Below are 22,198 nucleotides of genomic sequence, written 5' to 3'. Positions count from 1 at the left end.
ACTGAAATGTGACAACCCTACAGAAAAGCCAAAATGTTATGTGGGTACCCCCATACATGAAGGATTTGGCCTTCAAATCTCCACAGCAAGATTTTTGAGGCATTGTAGGGCTTCTGGAAAGAGCACTGAGCGTAGAGTCAAAAGACCACATTCTAGTACCAGTGACACCTCCCACTTCCTGAGAGACCCTAAGTAAGTCACATCACTTTTTTAAAATAACAGCTTTATTAAGATATAATTCACATACAGTGCAATTCATCTATTTAAAGTGTACAAGTCAATGGTGTTTTGTTTTGTTTTGTCTCTAGAGAGAAAGAGTCTGAGCCAGTGTGGGGGGGGTGTGGAGAGGTAGAGGGAGAGGGAGAGAGAGAATCTTAAGCAGGCTCCACACTAGTTCCTACATGGGGCTCAATCCCACAACCCTGAAATCATGACCTGAGCCAAAATCAAGAGTTGAACGCTTGTTGGACTGAGCTACCCAGGCACCTCACAAGTCAATGGTTTTTAGTAGATCTACAGGGTTGTGCAACCATCGCTGTCAGACATTTTAGAACATTTGAGCCATCTCCCCACCACTAGCCCCATTCTCGTTAGCAGTCTTTTTTTTCCCCAAAATACCTCTCACCCCCAGTCCTAAACAACTCTTAATATATTTTTTCTATATATTCGCTGATTCTTTATTTTCATATAAAGGGACTAAAAGAATGCATGGTTTTTTGTGACTGGCTTCTTTCACTTAACATAGAGTCTTCAATATCCATCCATGTTATAACATGAATCAGTACTTCATCACTTTTCATGACCAAATAATATCCCGTTGTATGGATAGACTACATTTTATTTATGTATTCACCAGTGGATGGACATTTGGATTATTTCCACTTTTTGGCCATTATGAAAAATACCGCTGTGATCATTGTCATATAAGTTTTTATGTGGGCCCATGTCTTCATTTCTCTTGAGTAGAAGTTGATCTTGCCAGAATTTGGGTCTCTCACCTGTGAAATGAGAGGGAGCTCATTCCATCAGAATCTCACAGACTTGTCCAGTTGCATTCATTTATGATGAATGAACATGGTGTTCTCCTCATGTGACCAGACTCACACATGCTCACACACACAATTACCAACACAGCCACCAGACATGTGACATAGCCATAGGTGCACCCAAGGCAGCCTCAACCCAGTCAGGGACCTGGTCCTGAGTTTGGGGCCTAGAGAAAAACAAAATAGAAATGCAGTCAGAGATGGTGATAGCTACAGGGAAGATCGTCCTGACTCAGGGAGGGTCCTTTCACAAAGAAGGTCAAGTCTGGCATTGGGGAGGAAGGGGGTCCGTCAACAAGACGGTGAAGAGGCAGGGTGAGAAGGTGAGATTAGCGATGGGTGGTGGAGTCTTGGTCTGGTCTGGTCTGAACACCAGGACATCTGGGTCCCACTCACGCCGCTGTTCCTGCCTTTTCCTCCCCCACCCAGCCTACCCTTTGTCTCCTGGCTCCTGCTCCCTAGAGGAAACACGACTCCTCCTCGCCTTCCCCTAGGAGCTCAGGAGACAAAAGGAATCCTTTTGCAGGATAATTAAGGTTCAAAGTCAGCAGCTCCTCCCAGGAAACTGATCGGGTTTGCCCTGAGAGAGCCCTTTAGAGCGGGAGGGATGGTGAAGGGAGGGGAGACAGGGACAGACAAGACCAAGAGACAAGAGAGTGAACTCAGACACCACCGAGCTGACACTGAGGTTTATGACCGTGTATTGCCTGTCAGGATCCATCTTGAATCCTCGTTTTTAGAAGAGGGCCTTTGAAGGTAGGGCCTGATAAGCTACAGATGCCATACACTGTCTCCCACTATCACTGAAGTCCTGGGTGCAGAAGAGCAGGAAATGACTGAGTGTGACTGTGGATGTGTGATGCCCATCGATGTGGACGTGTGCTGTGGTGCTGTTGTGTATCAGTGTGTGAGTGTGTGAGTTGCATGTCTGTCCCCAACCCTCTCGGCCCCCACCCCCACCCATGCCCCCTGCAGAAGGCTCGCTGTGCGGCCTCAGCGGAGTTTCTAACCTGGAGTGATCGCTTTCCTGATTTGCCACTTTAGTACTCTTGTTAATGAATTTTTAATCTTCTTAATGACATTAAACACGGAAAGTAATTAAGGAAAACAAGTTTGAAACTGCTGACTTCAACCCTTTATTCACAACTATTTAATGTAGAATTAATTTGATTTTGCCCATTATTCAAATGAACGCGCTACCTTCTTCTCGGCCCCAGGCCTGTCCCTTTGCCCCCTCCCCACATGCCCAGGGACCCCCTGTCTCGTCACCCAGTTATCACTGACCTGAGTGGGTGATGGTTTTTTTGTGTGACATGTCTGTGCTGGGGGCCTGGGTGTGCTGCCCCAGCCAGTCTCCTGGAGGATAAGGAAAGAGGGAAGAATGGCCTCTCTCAGTTGGGAGTGAGGAAGGAATATGGGGGCGGGGCTGACTCCTTTCCATCTCAGGTTTCCAAACTAGACATTCAATCATCAGCCCTAGGTGTTCCGCCTATGTACTCAAATGCTTGGATGTTGCCCGCATTCTTTTTTTTTTTTTTTTTGGTTGTTGTTGTTGTTTCGGGCATTCAGATCACAGGTGCTTGGTATTAGAATATTTAACTCTGTAGACCTCAAGATCTCTGGAGGTATATGGAGGCTCACATGTTGAGGTCCCATGAAGCCATGAAGCGCAGTTTCAGACCGTGTTTCAAAATTCCATTTTCAGAATTTCAGAGAAAGAAGCTTCTCCTCCCTAAACCCTGAGCTCTGGACAACTACCTCGGTAAGGTTAAAATGAGCAGGTCATAGTTGTTTGAAACTGGTCCTGGGCACAGAAATTGGCCCCAAGGAGTCAGCCTGTCTGAGCCCGAGTGGGTTTTGGCCTCCGTCTTCCAGAAGAGGTCCTTAGGGGCCTCTGATCCCTGGATGAGAGGGAAGACAGGGTCTATAGGAGCCCTGGGAGCACTCAGGCTCTGGGCCTCAAAGTCCTCACAGCTGGGGGTAGCCGGGAGAAGGCTGTAGTAGATCACCCCCAGCCTATTGACTCCTGCCTTCCAAAGGCCTTTACCCTTGGATCCCAGATCCTATTGTGTGTGTGTGTGTGTGTGTGTGTGTGTGTGTGTTGTACCTGTGCAGTGGTGATGACAGGAGGGTTGGGGTGGCCATGACTCTAGGAGGCAGCCAAGGCGAGTGAGGGATCTCAGCACGTGGCCTCAGGCAGATGTGACTTCAGTCCTGGCTCTGGACCTCCACATGACTTTGGGCAAACTCTGACCTCTTCTTTCACCTCTCCGAAGTGGGGAGAATGACTCTTACCTCGAGTTGTTAAGAAGATTAAATGGGATGTCACAATGGCCTTCCCATCAGTTCCTGGCAGTTCCAAAAATGTGCCAGAGAAGGAAAAGTGAGGGGTTCTAGGGTTCAGGACCAATAGGGGATTCAGAAAGCGATGGCTTTGCCCAGATGCACTGAAGGTGGGGAGAGGAGCTGGTTGTCAGAGAGCTTTGTCCCTCTTGCACCTTGAACATCCCTGGGTATTTTCCTTGGCCTCATTCCCCTGAGTTGTATTGCCAAGAGGGGTTTTCTCTCTTCCTCCCACTCCCTTACCCTTTCCTCTTGCCTCTTGTCTCCAAACAAGCCTCCCCCAACCCACTTCACTCATCTCAGCTCCTGGGAGCAAACAGCCCCCCCTTGCCCCCCATCACTCTGCACTGAGCCATGACTGGGCCTGAGCTGATGCGAGAGTCTCGCGCCCCTTCCTCCCATTCCAGGGACTTTATGGGCTGAGACGCTGTCGGCTTGCTCACTTCTCCCTCTCTCCCTTGCCTCTCTCCATCATTCTCCATGTTTCTTCCCCCCTCTTTCTTTTCTTCCCTGTCATAGCCTGCCTTGCTCTCATCTGTCTGTCTCTCCCTGTGTGTATCTCTGCCTCTCTCAGCTCTCTTTCCTGGGAAACCAGGGATTCTAGAACATTTCCAGCTCTAACTGTCCAGGGCACACTCTCAAGAAAGGAAAACTGGCAGGATGGAGTGGAAGGAGCCCCACTCCCCCCCCCCCCTTTTTTTTTTAAGATTTTATTCATTCATGAGAGACACAGAGAGAGAGAGGCAGAGACACAGGCAGAGGGAGAAGCAGGTTCCATGCAGGGAGCCCGATGTGGGATCAATCCCGGGTCTCCAGGATCATGTCCTGGGCCGAAGGTGGCGCTAAACCGCTGAGCCATCTGGGTTGCCCTCCCACTTCCCCTTCTTATTGACATCCTAAGGAAGGGCCAGGAGAAAGAAGACCTCGTCAATTTAGCACACTTGCACCACCCTTCCACACCTCCTCCCCTACTCCGACTCACACTCAAAACCCTCTCACAAAGACCCACACTCTCTTACATATATACACACACCCCACATGACAGACAGATTTGCACCTCACACACAGACACAAGTGTGCATAGGCACAGACACACATGGGTGCAGACGCACACTCACACACAGATGCGTATGTGCGCGTGTGCGCGCGCACACACACACACACACACACACACACACGCAGAGATCCCACAGGCGCCCAAAAGCACAGGGCAATGATTAATGTCCCCTCAGAAAAAGAAATTATATCGAATAAATTAAACTACTGTGGCAGCAAATTGAAAAATAAGGATGTAAATGAGGTTTGAATACTTAATATCGGAGACAAGGGGGGGGACAAAAAGGGATAGCTGGGTCCCCAGAGGGGACCAGAGAGGGGAGAAGATGTTCCCTCCTGCCCGCCAATTCAACTCTGGCTCCTGTCCAGGGACCTCAGAGTTGGGGGCTATGGTAGATTGGGGGCTTTAATCAGCACAGGAGACCCTCTCTGTAGTGGCCATGGCAGAGAAGGTCCCAGAGCCTCTAGAAAGACTCAGAGAGGGAGGATGAGGAAGAGGTGGTGTAACCACCTGGTAGCCTGTCAAAACTCACCCCTGACAGGCCCCAACACACAAGTGGATACTTGCTTCCAGATCCAACACATACTCCTCTGAAGGCTTGTCCTGGTATTAGAATATACCTGACCTCACTACTCATCTCCCCTGAGACCTCCACTCCCCCAAACACCCACATATATTTGATCACATTTGCCTTGCTCAGCCCTCAACTCAACCCCAAAGCTGCACACATTCTCAGAACTCACCTGTCTGCTCACCTACTCCAGTCCTTAACCCTGCTGGTGCCCTGACCCCACACCACAGACATTCTTCCTGCCAACACCCCAGTACGCATGGCGCACAGCCCTACCCACGCCAAACACCCCAAACACACCTGCACACACAGGGGTTCACAAAGAGAAACACAGCCTCTTTGCTTGGAGCACATCATGACACATCTGTCACACACACGGATGGCAGTCCCATGCCCGGTTGAAATTGTGAGAAGGAAAGAAGGAAGGGAGGCAGAGATTTGGAAGAGCCTTCTCTTTCGCTCTAGGCTTTAAAGGAGTCCTCCCTACACACACACACACACACACACACACACACACACACACACTTCCAGCCAGCCTTCATCTTCCGTTTTCTCTCTGCCCCTCTCTGGCGCTGTCTCAGTTTCCCTCATTTTGCCCGTCCTCTTCCCTGTCGCCTTTGTCTCGGACACCCCAATGTATCCCTGCCCCCTCCTCCCGGCCGGTCGCGGGGCCCTGGGCCGCCCCCCCGCGGCACCCCGCCCCTCCCCCTCCTCCGCGGCTCTCGCTGTCGTCTCTGTTCATATATATTTAGTATTTATTTACAAGGCTGGGTTTTTTCCCTGGGCGGGAAGCCAGCCGTGCACAGAAATCCTTAAGATGCTATAAAGCTGGTGAGGTATAAAATGGAAAGTGGTTAGTGCGCTGTTTGGAGATATCTCACCGGCGGCCGGGCCCGCGCCGCCCAGCCGCCCGCTGTAAATCTCCCGGAGTTTAGCGCGCTTGTTTGCAGCCGGCCGCCAGGGGAGGGACCGCCGCCGGGAAGCCCCCCGGACGCGCCGTCACCCCCTCCTGACGTGAGGGGCAGCGAAGGGGGCCCGGGAAGACGCCTTTTGGGAAAGAGGCTCCCCGGCTGCGCCTCTTCTGAACTTCGCCTAATCCCCGAGGGCGACCGGCAGAGAAGGAGTGAAAACCTAGAGCCCAGAGGCCCCCCAAGCGGTGCGCGGGACAGAGACCTTACAATCCGCCCTCCCCTACGTGCGAACCATCCCCCCCAACCCCCCACCCCCCAGCAGCCAAGGGCTGGTGGGCTGAGGAGGGAGCAGGCGACAGCCCCCCACCGGGAAGAGTTTAGGGCGGGGAGCCAAGGTTCCCCCCAGCGGGGCTGGGGGCTCTCACACGGTTCTTTCACTCCCTTGAGTAGCAGGTGCCTCTCCCTAGTGGGATCGTAAGAGTTCCTGCTCCCAGAGCTGAAGGGAAGGTTAAATGAGTCGTGCAGGTAAGGATTTAGCACAGTGCCTGATACATAGTAGATGCTCAATACGTGCTGACTCTGTGATTTGTGCCAATCTGCCCAGCACTTTGTTCGTCCATGTGTTTAGTTAGTTGTTCATTTAGTCGTTTAGTTTGTCAGCTATTCCCAGCATTCGTACACCCATCGGTCCCTCCAGCAGCTTTAGGCTGTGTGGCTCCCGGCTCTGTAGTGGAGAATTCTGCAGAAGGCAACAGACCTCCCAGGGGAGCTCCAGTCCGGATGGGGCACTAAGAGCTCAACCAAGAGGGTAAAAGAGCCACTTCTGGAGTAAGAAACATTTCAGCTCAGCTTGGAGGGAAGGGGTTACCCAACCCATCAGCATGACATCCCTGTCCACAGTCACTGGGGAGACCTTTGACTTCCTGTGGTCTGAAGGTCACAGGAGGAGTGAAGGAGCAACTAGATTGTGAACCCCCAGAGGGCAGACCTCATCCCTCACTCAGGCCCCCAAACCCAGCAGAACCTGGAGCCAGCTCTAAGGAACTGCCTGTCAGTAAGTGCCCTTTGATTGATGAGTCAGGAAGGCTGAACCCTGTCACACTCCCCTCTCACTCTGGAGGGAGGACACACCTGTCATACCGCCTGCACACGCATGTCCCAGCTCACCTAGATACATGTCAGGAGGGCCGAGAGTAATGACAGGGAATTCTTAGGTGGTCACTGCCCAGAACTGGAGGCTCAGAGGAGCCAGTTCTGTGTCACATAGCCATGTCCAAGCCGTTTTTTCTGCATTGGTTCATTCATTCACTTGTTCGTTCATGTATTCAACAGGTGTTTACAGAGTCTCCTGGGTCCAGGGCTAAGGATGACTCAAATGAACATTACTGAGTACTGGCTCTCAAGAGGTTTATAGGACAGGACAATTGTAGGGCAAACATACTAATAATGACAGTATTAAGAAAATTATGCGAGAATCAGGAAAGCTATAAAGAGGACTAGAAGGTTCCCAGGGAAGAGAAACCACTGCTGCTGCTGGTGAATAATAATAATAATAATGATGATGATAATAATAATAACAACAACAAAATCGAGCAGGCACCTTCCTGAGCATTTTACAGGGAGTATTCAGAAGATGGTTTTACTTGAATCAGGTCTTGCAGAAGATTAAGATACTGACAGCCAGAGATGAACTGGGTGTTGGGCAGTAATGCCATCGCACAAGGACAGAGTCACAGGCAGAAGAAGAGTATGAACTAGTGCATGGAGGTGGGAAGTTGCTAGGTGGGAAGTGTGCAGGGGAACCACCCAGAGTCCAATTTGGCTGGTAAGTATGGGCATGAAGGAGAGTAATGGGAACTCTTGGAGAGAGGGGTAGGAAGGGGCCAGATTACAAAGGGCCATGAATATCAGAGTCAGGAGTTTGTACTTTATTTAGTAGGCAATGGGGAACCATTGAAGGGTTTTGAGTAGGGGATGATGGGATCAGAGCTGCACTTGAGGAAAATGAATCTGGCAGCAGTGTGTAGAACTGGAGACATGGAACTTAGAGACAGAGAGCCCTGCTGGGAGGAAGATGCCACACCTGGTGACTGGTGCATGGTTGGTGTTCCATAGGGTTTGTCAGTTGAATTGAAGAGGCCTAGGAAGGCTGTGATAAGGGCCTTCCTGGGGACAGTGGTGATGGTAAGGCAAAGATGGGTGCCAAAGAAATCAGGAAGCTTCTCTGAATTGGTATGCTAACTGAAGGTAGAAATGAGGACAGGGGAAGAGCCAGAGGCATCAAGGTTTCTTTGAGGGTGAATGGGTGAATGGCAGGGCTACCAACAAAGTAGGGACTCACATATTGTTGCTAACTTCAGGAGGGACACATGAGTCTGCTTGTCAAGTATTAAATGGCTTGTGCTGTCTGAGTTGTGGGCTTGGATCTCAAGAGAAGCTTGGAATTAGAGATCAATGCTTCTATTACCTGCACTGAGAGAGGAAAGTTCCTGAGTGGTTGAGACTTCCTGAGAGACTGGAGAGAATAGCGGAGAACTGGAATTTGAGCTTCGTGCTGTGGCTACATTTAGGGGAGAGTGTAGGGGACAAATGAGACAGGGAGGGTTAGAGATGCTGTGGGGGTCGGGGGCAGAGTGCAGTGGGCCAGGCAGCCAAGAGATGTGTGAGTTTTCCCTGAGTGACTGGCATTCCTAGGTTTCCATGGGATGGGGCCTGAGAATCCTAAGTGGGGTCTGGTGGTCAGGAGGTTGAATGAGAGGTCATGAATAACCTTGTGCGGAGAAGTGAGGCTAGAAGGTGCTCCTGGGAGCAGGGGCTACTCCAGGGCATAGCATGCAGGGATACTCCACCACCTGCCCACTGCTCAGACCAAGCCCCCAGACTTGAGGTTTCCCCTGAGGCACTCTTATCCCTCTTCTGGATGGAGCAAACAAAAGTGGGAGTCAATGGGGAGGCAAGTGGGAACCAGTGAGACCAGCCGCTCCCTAACTTCGGATTCCTGAAACCCTCAGATCTCAGCATGCTCAGGGACTTACTAGGTTCATGCTGTTTATTTGGATAAAAACCACACAGCTGTCCTCTTCTTTTTTTTTTTTAATTTAATTTAATTTTATTTTTGATAAGCACACAGTGAGAGAGAGAGAGAGGCAGAGACATAGGTAGAGGGAGAAGCAGGCTCCATGCACTGGGAGCCTGATGTGGGATTCGATCCCAGGTCTCCAGGATCGCGCCCTGGGCCAAAGGCAGGCGCCAAACCGCTGCGCCACCCAGGGATCCCTGTCCTCTTCTTTTTGATGCAGGTGGCACCCTTGTCTGGTCATCCCCTGGACAGGTTTGACCATCCTCTTTCTGGGCACTGGGAATCACCCTGTTCTGCAGCTGCCTACCTCTATCTTGGGCCATACTCCAGCACTGGGGCTGCTAACACCTAGGTCCCCCAGCATCCCCAGAACTGTGGGGTTTAGGAAGTAGAGGGGACAGGACCCAGAACCTCATTTCCCTTTTAGGAGGAGCAAGGCATGGGAGGTGGTACGGGCCCCCACCCTCCCGGAGGGGGCCCACAGTCCTAAATGCCCCCGCGCCTTCTCCATATTGTGGGAAAAGCTGCTGCATCCATCACTGTCAGGCGCCGAGTTTGAATAAATTTGAATGCACTGAGCCGTGGGCTGCAGTTTCTATAATATCACTTTCCAGTTTGAATATTTCACTTACTTTTTTTTTTTGAATTTCTTTTTATCCAACAGTTTCTCCTCCTTTTCATCTACCCCCGCTGCAGCCAAGCTCTGGATGTAGAGAGAGGACAGTGCCTTGAGGGTGTCTGAGATGGGAAGAGACCAGGCCTTTGGCAGCTTTGGCATCTCTGTTCTCCCACCGCCACCCCCACCCAGCACATGTGCTCCCTGGCCTGGGAGCTCCATCTTCCCATGTGTAGATGGGAAAGCAGCAGTTGGAGAATGAGCCACCCTCAAACTCCCACCTTTCTGTATGGGCAGACCAAGTGTGCCAGGGTTCTGCTTCTTCCCTACGGGGGCCTGAGCCCCTCACCTACAGACCCTCCAGCATATACTTGTGTGCACATGTGCACACACACACACCTTCTGATATATTAACTTGTACCTAAATGTTAATATCGGATTGCAGTTTCCCACTAGGAAGTTAACTCTTAAGTCCCTCCAACCATTGTCTTGCCTTCCCCTATAAATGAGGACCCCAGTTATAGATTCCCTCTCATCTCCCTGTATCTCTTTATTCTCCATCTATCTATGTGGTATCAATACAGCCATGCCTTCTGGACAGGGGCTATTGGGAGGGAGAAAGTACTAGAGTCCTGGCCATGGACTCTACTCCAGGCAACCACCGGTGGTTCCTGGCCACAAGCCCCATGATTCACTAGATTATGGTTAATGCCATCCCCCTCCTTGCCCAGAGCTCAGGGACCAGGGACAACTGAGGTGCATACAAGAAAAGAAATCATCCTGGAATAAAACGACTCAGGATTGCATTCGAGAATGGATCTAGATAAGGATGGGGAAGTGAGCAGGTTGAGAAGCGTTCTGGGGACCCTTAGTCTGTATTTTTCTATAGTGGCATCTGGTCACACTGCCCCTTGGACCATACATAAGGTACTGCTGCTACGTAGACAATCGTGAGAGGGCAGTGACCATTCAGGAGGCTTAGTGATACTGACATCCATGAGGACACTCTGCTTTATGGGGCACACTAATTGGCTAGAGGGCCACTGAGTGCCCTAACCATCTAAAAAGACCCACATTGACCATATGTGGATCCCTGCACCTCCAAGGAGTCATCCAGGCCATCTCCCAAGGAGACATTATTCATAGAGCACATGTTCCTCTTCCCTGCCAGAAATGGCACTTCTTTTGGCTACTAATCATTCCCCAACAATGCCCACATCTGCCACACAGTAGGTATGTATTGGGGAGAGTGTGTGAGGGGAAACAGGACACAGAAAGCTTCAGTGAATCTGTGACTTTTGGAGGTGATGCTGCAGCTCCCCATTCGGTGCCTGGTCTTACATGCTCATAGTGGAAAAGGCAGGCGATAAGGAAGAAATGGTTGGATTTGGGGAGCTCAAGATGTGGTTAGGGAGGTGAAATTGTTATTAAGAGTAATATTTATTTCTACTTACACTGCTATGGTCAAAAGGGGCTTGTGCAGATTTAGGACACACACACATACACACATGCAAGGATCAGAACAGTTTGCAAAGAGAGAGAGGACAATTGGAAATCACTTAAAGGCAGGAGAAAGATAAATGGATGGGGGTTCTGGTCAGAAGAGTGTCTGCTGTTAGCATGGCCATCACAGGATGCTATAATTGCCCACCCCTCAAGGAGCTCACCTGTGTGGGTTCAAGTAGTCAAGGAAGGCTTTCTGGAGGAAGCAGAACCAGTCCTGGGGCTTGATAGATGGCACAACAAACCAGAGCGGCATTCCAGTGGCAGGACTGGAGTAAGGAAAGTCAGAGAAAAGGAGCTGAACATGTGGCAAATGTTGGGTCAGGGAGGAGTTGGCAATGGGAGTGGTGGGTTTGAGGAACAGTGAGCAGGTGGCAGAGATACAATATGTCCAGGGAACAGTAAAGAGATGAGAGCCCCTGTGGGCCATTAATAGGAGATGGGGTGGTCAGTGTGCTGGGAACACTTAGGGGTGCCCCAGACTAGCTTGGCTTCCCTTCAATATTTCCTAATTCGAATAGACTCCTCAGCACCCTCTTCCTGCAGCCCCTCTCCCCCTTCCACCCTCCATGAGCTCAAACTCAGCACCCAGCAAAGACAGCCCTCACCAGGGGAGGGTTAGCCATACAGCACCCCCCCCAGAAGGAGGCACATACCCCTACTAGGGCAGAAGCCTCCCCTCCCCGCCCCTCCCCCAGTGTACCCCTGGCTGGCCCTGTGGTGGGAGGGGTGCGGTGTGAAGGGAGAGGCTCTCCTGCTGCACCATGACAGATGATTGACTCGAAACAATATCTAAGGCGATCAGGATAAAGTGCTGGCCATTTCAAGGCTCAGCAGAATTCAGATTCTAATTAGACTTCTCACCACATTCCAAATAAAAATGGTTCCCCTGGTATCCTCTTTGCCTATCAGGTGTCTCTCCCTGATCGCTGGAACAAAACGCATAAAGAAAGTGATTAAAGCCATAACAAAGGCATAAAATTGGAATTATCGCTGCCACCACATCTGGGAGCATGGAGTGTCACCACACCGCCCCCTCCTCCCCAAACCTGCACACACAGAGAAATGCTGTCCCACTCCAGCTCCTGGCTGGGCACCCTGCAATGACAGCTATCAGATGGGTGAAGAGGTAGGGGGATAAGGGTTCAGGGGGAGGGATGGAACTAGGCAAGGGTGGGAGGTCCAAGGAGCCAGGGATTGGAGACCAGGAGGCAAGTTAAGTGGGCAAATGAGGGGCTCCAGGCCTGAGGAGCAAGGGGTGAGTGGTCTAAGGAGTGAGGGATGGGCAGCCAATGGTCACTGTCTCTAGTGTCTAAATATTTACCAGTGGGGTGGGTCCTTGGGGTTCTTGTTTTGATGACCTCACCGCCCCAGGACATACACAGTCGTTTGCACACACATGTAAGCAGAGCTTACAACATGCTATAAACTGTTTCATGCACTCTACGTGGTGTTCATCTCCGTTAGGAGACACAAGTCCCCCCCCTGACCCACTACCCAGCCACTGGACCCAGTGCTAGTTTTCAGTTCCCTCTCCCTTCCTGCTTCCAACAGGGCATACACCTATAGAGACTACTAAGTCCCCATTGGTCCCCAGCAAATGTGTGCACAGCCAGCACATAATCCAGAGACCCCAGTCCCCTGCACCACACATTTGCACACATGCACACACACACACGTGTGTACCATGTCTATAACAATCTCCTCACATGGTGCCCCACATTCTGGGTATATAGCAAAGGCCCGCCATCTCAGTGGGGCCCTGGCCTCTAACTCTTCTGCCTCCCCTACTGCTGCCCCCATCTGCGCCTCACAGCTAGCCTGGTACCTGGTACGGGGCAGCCTTGTTCCCTGCGTGGGGCGGGTAGGCAGGCGGGAGGTCCAGAGGAGGGTGAGGGAGTGGGAGCGGGGCTCTGAGCGGGGACGATATAAAATTAAAAGGTAAAAAGCAGGAACGCAAATGGAGGGTGCTTTCAGCTTTCACATTATTAATGACTCTTCAAAAAATCGGCGAGTTTTCCAATCTTCTCTGAGAAGCGCTTGAAGGAGCTCACAGATGAAACTGACCTTCAAAATGTTCTTTGGTCTTTAGTTAAGAAATTCGCTCGCCATTATGGCATCATTAGGGAAACAAGGATAAAATTACTCCATGGTTAATGACCTATAGTATCTCCCCACCAAAATTTGTTTCAGATCTAATAAAACTGTGCTTAACACACTCGGATGAGTTATGAGGACTGTTCTGCAGGGTATTAAAATGTGGAAAATAGATTTTCCGAAGCTGGGGGGACTGGACTTTTTGAATCAGATAGCAGAATGGAATTTTCTGGGCAATAAATTCTTCCATGTCTCAATTTCATCTCGCGCTCTCTCTCTCCTGCCTGCCTCTGCCCCTCTCTCTCTCCCTCACTCTCTCTCTCCCCCACTCTCTCTCTCTCTCTCTCTCTCTTTCTCTCTGTGTGTGTCTCCCTCTCTCTGTCTTTCATCTTTTCCTAAAATACTGAAACAACATAGAAACGTTACAAATTTGGAAACCTACATAAACTTTGAAAAAAGCAGAGTGACAAAGGCCATCTGTATGTGGCAGTGGGAGCTTGCATATGTGTGTACATGTATGCTTGTGGCTCCTGCCTGCTGCACAAGAGTGGTAGTGACTTCCTCCTTCCCCTCACCCAGTGCCTCTATACACACCCAAGGTGGGACTGACACCCTCCATTTCTCTCTTGCCAGCCAAGCCGCCGGATCTCATCCCTCTGCACCAAAATCACAGGCACACCCACGCTACTAACCCTTCTAGCATCCCCTACCTAGGGCCACGATACACACCAATGCCAGGAGTCAGCCTAGAGGAACCCACCTGCCCCGTCCACCCCAAACTTCTTGGTGATGGGAAGGGGGTTGCACTGGCCTTGTGAAGGGTCAGAGCTGCCCTTTTTGGCACACATGTGTGCATATCAGCACATGCTAACCCTATTCATGGGGTGCACCCAGATGCCCCAGCCAACCAGGCTGGAGGCTGAGACCCGAGCCCCAGCCCAAGCACTGGCCGAAGGTTTTCGGGGGCTGGATACTGCCGCGGAGAGAGGTGGCTGGCGAGGTAATGGCATTTTGCTCTCTTTAAACTTTAATCTTTCCTATTAATTCCCTGCAACTGGAGAATGTGTGAGAGTTAATGTTCCGTGAACGTGTTTCGCACTCGGCAGTCTCTTCGAGCTAATTACCTTCAGGTGCTAAATGGAGGGAAATTGCAATCCATTTGGATGTGAAAAAATTTCGCCTTCCCGTCCCCTGTGAGACATCCTTTTTCCTGAGTGCTGCAGAAAGAATGCTCTCTGGGTGGGAGTTTTTTTCCTAATGTTTTTTTTCTTCGGCCCTCTCCCCCGCCCCCTTTCTCCAAGAGTCTGGGTTTTACAGGACGGTGGTAGTTGGAGACTGGAGGAGGCCTGGGCCTCAGCACAAGGTCTGAGTCTGGGGTGGAGGCCAGGTGGGGAGGGACTTACAAGCAGGGGAGATGCCCAGGCTGAGAATCCGGCCCCTGCCCCTTGGAGGCCTTGGAGTGGAAGTGTATTTACACGCTTAATAACACGCTTATTACCAGTGTTTCTCAGCTGCTAGGTTTTGAATACAGATATAATAGAATTTTACAAGCCACATAAAAGCTGTCCTTCTCTTGGACCCTGAACTGGGGTGTCTGGTAGGGCGGAGGACAGGGAATGGCGAAAAGAGACAAGGAGGGAGAGAATGTAAACGGGTCAGAGAACTGGAGAGAGAAAAGAGGAGAATGGTGTGGGAAGGAGATGGGTCCCTGGATGGGGCTGTGTGAGGGCCAGTAGGGAGAGATGGGCGGGACCTCTGTCTCCATCCCAGAGAACTGGCACCAAAGATAAAGGCATGAAGGCCAGAAAGGTCTACTCTTGAAGCCTCTTAGGTCTCAGCAGGGCATACACAACTTAGTGACATATCCATCCCTCCAGCTCCATCCTGACCTCTGATCTCACACCTCAACCTCATCTAAGCCTCACAAAAAGAAACATCTAATTTCACCTCCTCCCTCTACCCTGGATCCAACCTACTAGCCTTTGTAAACCCCATTCCCTAACCTAGGTTGGGGCAGGGAGCTACCAAGATGTAATAACTTGCTTCCACCCAAAAAGGAACGGTCTGGTTTAAAACACACAAGACAGAACCCCCACCCCCAAGTAAGCGGTGCTCCACTTGAAAGAGGATGAGGACTCCCACAATGGCCCTTGGCTTTACCCTCCACTTGGAATTCTCTCTCTGACTTGACCTGTGTTCTACTTGTGAGGGAGCAGCCATTCTTTCTAACACTGAAGAGCCTTCTTTGGGAGAATATACTGGGGAAATATCGGAGTGGCTTGGGTTTAGTTATTTGTTAAAGGCTTATTCTGAAGGGTTTCAAATATATTTTTTAAAAATCCATATACCTATCAATTGGTTTCAACAACTATCAACATATAGCCAATCTTATGTCTTCGATTCATGAGGACTATTTGGATACAGACATAAAATCAGTTCACCATAAATATTTTAACATGCATTTCTAAAAGCTGACTCTTTTAACATTACCCCAATAGCATCATCTCACTTAAATAAAAATTAACTCTAATTTCTTACTCTCATCAGATATCTATTCGGTATTCAAATTTCCCTGAATCAGTTTCTAATCCAGGTCCACACACTGTACATGGTCAATGTGGCTCTAAAGCTTCTTTTATTCCTTAAGCTACACTTTCTTCCCTCTTCTTCTTGCAATTTATTTATTTATTTATTTTTTTAAAGATTTTATTTATTTATTCATGATAGTCACAGAGAGAGAGAGAGAGAGAGGCAGAGACACAGGCAGAGGGAGAAGCAGGCTCCATGCAGGGAGCCCGACGTGGGATTCAATCCCGGGTCTCCAGGATCGTGCCCTGGGCCAAAGGCAGGCGCCAAACCGCTGCACCACCCAGGGATCCCAAAAATTTATTTATTGAAGAAGCTATGGGCCATTTGTCCTATGGAATTTCCTTCATTGAGGATTTTGTTATAGCACCTCTGTGGTATCATTTAACATGTTTCTCTGCCTTTTAAATTGGTAGATTCCAGAGTCCCTTGGCTTCAGATTTAATTTTTGGCAAGAATATTTTATAGGTGGCGTGAACTTCCTATTGCATCACATCAGGAATACATAATTTCTTGTCGCTTTTCTTTTTATAATATTAAGATTAATCGGGATCCCTGGGTGGCTCAGAGGTTTAGCGCCTGCTATTGGCCCAGGGCGCGATCCTGGAGTCCCAGGATCGAGTCCTAAGTCAGGCTCCCAGCATGGAGCCTGCTTCTCCCTCCTGCTGTGTCTCTGCCTCTCTCTCTCTATCATAAATAAATAAATAAATAAATAAATAAATAAATAAATAAATAAATATTTTTAAAAATATTAAGATTAATCAGTGGGTTCAGTTGCTGTCAGCTGGATCTATCCATTACAAAGTTTCCCTTCAGCTTTTTTCCTTCCATCAGCTTTTCACTTAATGGTTTTAACAGCCATTTACTATCATTGACTAGATCCATTACTTCATTAGGTGTTTCTGTATTTGTTTTGAAACTGTTTCTTTTCTTCCAGCTTTTTATTTTGAAGAATTTAAAACTGTCCAGCAAATTTCACTGTTGCAATGAATGCTGTGTACTCTGACACAGATGAACAGTTTGTAACTATTTCCACACTGGGTTGATCTCTCCCTTTCTCTTTTTGAAACACTTGTGTGTTAGTTGCTGACATAAATGACACTTCATCCCGAAATACTTCCGCAGTTATCTTTTAAGAACAAGGACATGTCTGTACTGCACTGTGTGATGATCACTTTCAGGAACTTTAACATTTGCCTGATGTATGAGTTCATATTCAAAACCCTTCAATTGTCCCAATAATGTTCTTTATAACTGCCCTCTCTCACCCCAAATCCAAGATCTTTCCTTGTATTTATTTTGTATTTTTAATCTCCTTTATTTTGGAATAGTTCTCAAGCTTTTTTATTTATTTATTTTTATTTTTTTCATGAGTTTTGGAAAACCCAGGCAACAAAATGTCCCCCAGTTTGGATTTGTCTGATTGTTTCCTCATGATTAAATTCAGGCTAAATATTTTGGACAGGAATACCACATAGGTGATGTTTCTTTCTCAGTGCATCTTATCAGGAGGCATAAGGTATCGGTTTCTCTCATTATTGGTGGTGATAAGTTTGATCATTTTTAAGGTGGCATCATCCCAAGTTTCTCCATTGTAAGGGTGCCCTTTGCCCTCTCTGAATACAACATTATGATGGGGGCAGGGACATGATTTGGACAGGCAGACTCAGTACCTGTTCTGGAGTGGGCTGACCTGCTGCCACCTTGGAGCCCCTAAGCTACATCTTCGAGCCTTTAGTCTTTCAATTCAAAGCTTCTGAATTGGCAGTTAAATGAATTGCTAGGAGAAGACCCTTCCTACTGAAAAGGGGATCCCTTCTTTAATCCATGTTTATAAGGCTACAAAAAAAAAAAAAAAAAAAGCTAAAAGTGGCAGAAAGAAGTCCAAGCTAGGGATCCCTGGGTGGCGCAGCGGTTTGGCGCCTGCCTTTGGCCCAGGGCGCGATCCTGGAGACCCGGGATCGAATCCCACGTTGGGCTCCCGGTGCATGGAGCCTGCTTCTCCCTCTGCCTGTGTCTCTGCCTCCCTCTCTCTCTCTCTCTCTCTGTGACTATCATAAATAAATAAAAATTAAAAAAAAAAAAAAAAAGAAGTCCAAGCTAGGTTAAGCACAAAGGGATGTTTAGGCTTGGGAAAGGCAGAAACCAAAGCAGGTCTATGTCCCTAGAACTGAAGCCCATTGGCCTACTCCTTCATGGTGCTGTCAATGTGACCCTGCTTGTAAGCATCCCAGCCCCTGGCCCCATCAGTTCAAATTTCCAACTCCCAAGAGTGGGAATCTGATTGGCCTTTGTACAAGGTAACTGACCTTACCTCAGTCAACTGTGGCCAAAAATCCTTTCTAGGAATCCACCCCTTTGGTTGGAGAGAATCCTTCCCAAAGATGCTGGGCAGACATTCAAGGGGTACATGTCACAGAAATAAACTCACAAACTCTCCAAAGGACAGACAAATAAAAACTCTTGAGAACAACTTCATCATAAAGGGGAAGGCCTTGGCTTTAGGCTGTGCTGGCAAGAGTTGAAAGATGGAGCCAAGTCCCATGGACCAACCACACTGTAAAAGATCTGGAGGGACACAGTATACAAGGGGAAGTATATCCAGAAGGTGCAGTTCTGAGTATCTGTAGATGTCTGGTCACCTTGAAGCTGGAACACCAAATGCTGATCTGGCTTCACAAATAGGGACATGACACCAGGTCTCCAAATTGTAAGTCTCATTCAGCTTCCTGTCATCTGATCCACTAAAGGACATACACCAAACCCTCTGCTTTGGTCTCAAATCCTAGAGCCCCTTGGGTCCCTCCCACTCACAGAATGAGTTTGAGAGAAATCCCAAAGGCATACCAGTGGTATTTGGTATTTTTGAGTCCCATGGAGGATTTAGTTATTTCAGTCTAGTGTTGTTACCCCAGCCCAGTTTTGGGGAATCCTGGTTAACAGTTTCTTCTCGCCCCTGAAATTTGCAAAATCCAAATACTAAAAATTTACAATAAACAAGTACCTAAATCAATTACAAGCTGTACCTGAGAAAAGCAGCATGTTTTTTCCTAGCAGTGCACTGTGTTGGTATACCTTACCCAGCCTAGGCAGGTGCAAGCCAAACCAAATGCAGTCAGAGCAGGGAGCTGTCCCTTGGCTTTTCAAGACAGAGGAGCCTCTCTAGGCTGGACTCAAGCTGCTTAGGCAGGACCGCCCCAGCCAGCTGATATGGCAAATCTCTTTGTTGGATTGTTCCTTTTATCAATAAATAACATCCCATTTTATCCTTATTAGTGCTTTTGCTTTTAAATTCTTGTTGGATATTAATATTGCTAGCCTACCTTCCTTCTGGTTAATATTTGCCTAGCATATCTTGTTTTATATCTTCCTTTTTAATCTTTCCATGACTTTATATTTTAGGCAAGTCTTTTGTGAACAGCCTATGCCTGGATTTTTAAAAAATCCAAATTGGGGTTCCTGAGTGGCCCAGTCCATTAAGTGTTTGCCTTTAGCTTATGATCTCAAGGTCCTGGTATTGGGCTCTTCGTTGGGCTCTCTACTCAGCAGGGAGTCTGCTTCTTCCTCTCCCTCTGTGCTTGCTCTCTCAAATAAATAAATTTAAAAAATCTCTTAAAAAATATAAATAAATGAAAAATAATCTAAATTGAAAGTCTCTTTTATTTTTTTTTATTTTTTATTTTTTTATTTATTTATGATAGTCACAGAGAGAGAGAGAGAGAGAGGCAGAGACATAGGCAGAGGGAGAAGCAGGCTCCATGCACCGAGAGCCCGATGTGGGATTCGATCCCGGGTCTCCAGGATCGCGCCCTGGGCCAAAGGCAGGCGCTAAACCGCTGCGCCACCCAGGGATCCCTGAAAGTCTCTTTTAATCAGAAAATTTGATATGTCTACCTTTGTTGTGATTAATGCATTTGGACTTACTTCTATCATCTCTGTGTTTTCTGTTTTTTTTTTAAGGTTTTTTTTAAAGATTTTATTTATTTATTCGAGAGAGAGAGAAAGAGAGAGGCAGAGACATAGGCAGAGGGAGAAGCAAGCTCCATGCAGGGAGCCCGATGTGGGATTCGATCCCGGGACTCCAGGATCACGCCCTGAGCTGAAGGCAGAAGCTTAACCACTGAGCCACTCAGGCATCCTTGTGTTTTCTATTTTGATGCTTTTCCTTGCTTTCCCTCTTTTCCCTCTTCCATGCCTGCTACAACATTGCTAAGGTTTCTTTATTCTATTTTTTTATTTTCTTTTTTACTAGTTTGGAAGTCAACACTCTATTTCTAGACAATTAGTTACTCTTAATTTTTTAAACATGCATATGTTACTTAAAGACTAATGTGAATGTGTATTTCTGTTCTGTTAAATAGAAGGATCTTAGAATGTAATGTAAACTAACTTCTTCCATTTTTCATATAATTTACTGATTGGTATTTTAGTTCTATCATATATTTATACTCTTTCAAAAATTATTATTATTAATTATTGTTTAGATTTGCCTACATATTTATCAGTTTCATTGCTCACTATAGCTTCTATTAGCCCAATTCTTTGAACCCCTTTGGGTTCAGTTTCCTTCTTACTGAAAACTTTTAGAAATTCTTTCAGCAAGGATCTGTGAATACGTAACTCTTTCATTTATATCTGAAATTATTTTTATTTCACCCTTTCTGTGTTTAATGATAGTTATCTGGGGCTATAGTTTTCTAAATTGACAGTTATTTTCTTTCAGCATTTTGAGGGTGTGAGTATTTGTCTTCTGGTTTTTATTGCTCCTATGAGAAGCCTGCTGTCTGTCTGTCATTCTGCTGGTAGCTTTTAAGATTTTTGTCTTTAAAAAAAAAAAAAAGATTTTTTTGTCTTTAATGTTCTGCAGAATCACTAATGTGTTTAGGTGTAAATATATTTTTATTTATTCTGCTTGGAAAACCAGTTTTGTTTCTTCTTACTGAGAACACTTTTTTTTTTTTCATTCAATGTTGGTCAATTTGCCACCATCAAATCTTTAAAAATTGCTACTCTCTTTTCTCTTCCTCTGGAATTTCTACTATCTCTCTTGGACCTTCTCATTTTATTTCTCATGTCTCTTAACTTCTCCTTCATATTTCTATGACTTTCAACTCTGTGAGGGGGATTTTGGGTACTTTCCAATTTGCCTTCTAATTCATTAATTCTCTCTTTAGCAGTGCTATCAACTGCTCACTCCATTGAGTTGTTTTTATTTCAATATTTTATTTCTAGAAATTTTATTTAGTTCTTTTTAAAGTCTAATTTTCTTTTTCTATTGTGCCCTATTCTTGCCTTTTAGATTTTATTTTTTACTTTTTAGGGGGGATATTTAAAACATATTTATTTAAGAGTATTTTCCATATTGTTTTGTTACCTATACAGTTATTTGAATTTTCCAATGTATTGCCTTTGGGGATTCTTTTTTTTTTTTTTTTTTTTTTTTTGTAGTTGTTCATTTCTTCTTGTGGTTTGAAGTTCTTTATTGTGGACTCATCTCTAGCAGAACTTGGTTTCTGTGAGAGACTTACATGCCCTTGGCCATGGAGGAGGCACCATGTCAATTAGCTTTGCCTCTGCTGGAACTCTATGGGTCTCACTATTTGTGGACTATTTTATTTATTATTTTCTTGAATTGAGTTTTCTACACCTTGGTATAGTGCAAATTCACATTGCAAATCCATGTTTGGCACAGGCTTGGGTTTCTAATTTCTCATAAAATAACTTTCATTCTACCCTCAGCCACAGAAAAATGCCAAGCTTCTCTACTGAGTCCTCATCCTGAGTGGAGTTTTCTGGTTCCCATTTCATGGATAAGTAATACTTTATGGCTCTTAATTTTATGAAGGGAGCTCAGTTTCAGCTTCCCAGAATGCAGCAGACTGAGGCTAACTCTTCTATCCTCATCACTGTTAAACTCTAGCTCTGGGCAGCCCGGGTGGCCCAGCAGTTTAGCGCTGCTGCGTTCAGCCCAGGGCATGATCCTGGAGACCTGGGATTGAGTCCCGCGTCAGGCTCCCTGAATGGAGCCTGCTTCTCCTTCTGCCTGTGTCTCTGCCTCTCTCTCTCTCTGTGTGTGTCTCTCATGAATAAATAAAATCTTTATAAAACAAAAAAACTCTAGTTCTTATCACATAGTACTGGATCCAAGGCCTCTGTGAGTTTTCTTTTCATTCCTGGCACTTAGAGACTTCCATTTACTGCTTTAAAATTTAGTTATACGGCAGCCCCGGTGGCGCAGCGGTTTAGCACCGCCTGCAGCCCAGGGCGTGATCCTGGAGACCCGGGATTGAGTCCCACATCAGGCTCTCTGTGTGGCGCCTGCTTTTCCCTCTGCCTGTGTCTCTGCCTCTCTCTCTCTCTCTCTGAATAAATAAAATAAAATCTTAAAA

The 22,198-nt window shown here is 47.3% G+C and overlaps 1 long non-coding RNA gene across 1 annotated transcript; it reads right to left on the bottom strand.

Moving 5' to 3' along the window:
- Window positions 1-820: 820 nt before the first annotated feature.
- LOC119877694 lies at window positions 821-14,655 on the bottom strand. Its single transcript, XR_005380504.1, has 2 exons — window positions 11,291-14,655; window positions 821-1,213 (listed from the first exon to the last, which is right to left on the bottom strand). It is a non-coding gene; the product is annotated as an uncharacterized LOC119877694 (long non-coding RNA).
- Window positions 14,656-22,198: the final 7,543 nt, after the last annotated feature.

The sequence above is a fragment of the Canis lupus genome, chromosome 28 (genome assembly GCF_011100685.1).
Source record: "Canis lupus familiaris isolate Mischka breed German Shepherd chromosome 28, alternate assembly UU_Cfam_GSD_1.0, whole genome shotgun sequence".
Taxonomy (NCBI): Eukaryota; Metazoa; Chordata; class Mammalia; order Carnivora; family Canidae; genus Canis; species Canis lupus.
This window is presented reverse-complemented; position numbering and strand designations above follow the sequence as displayed.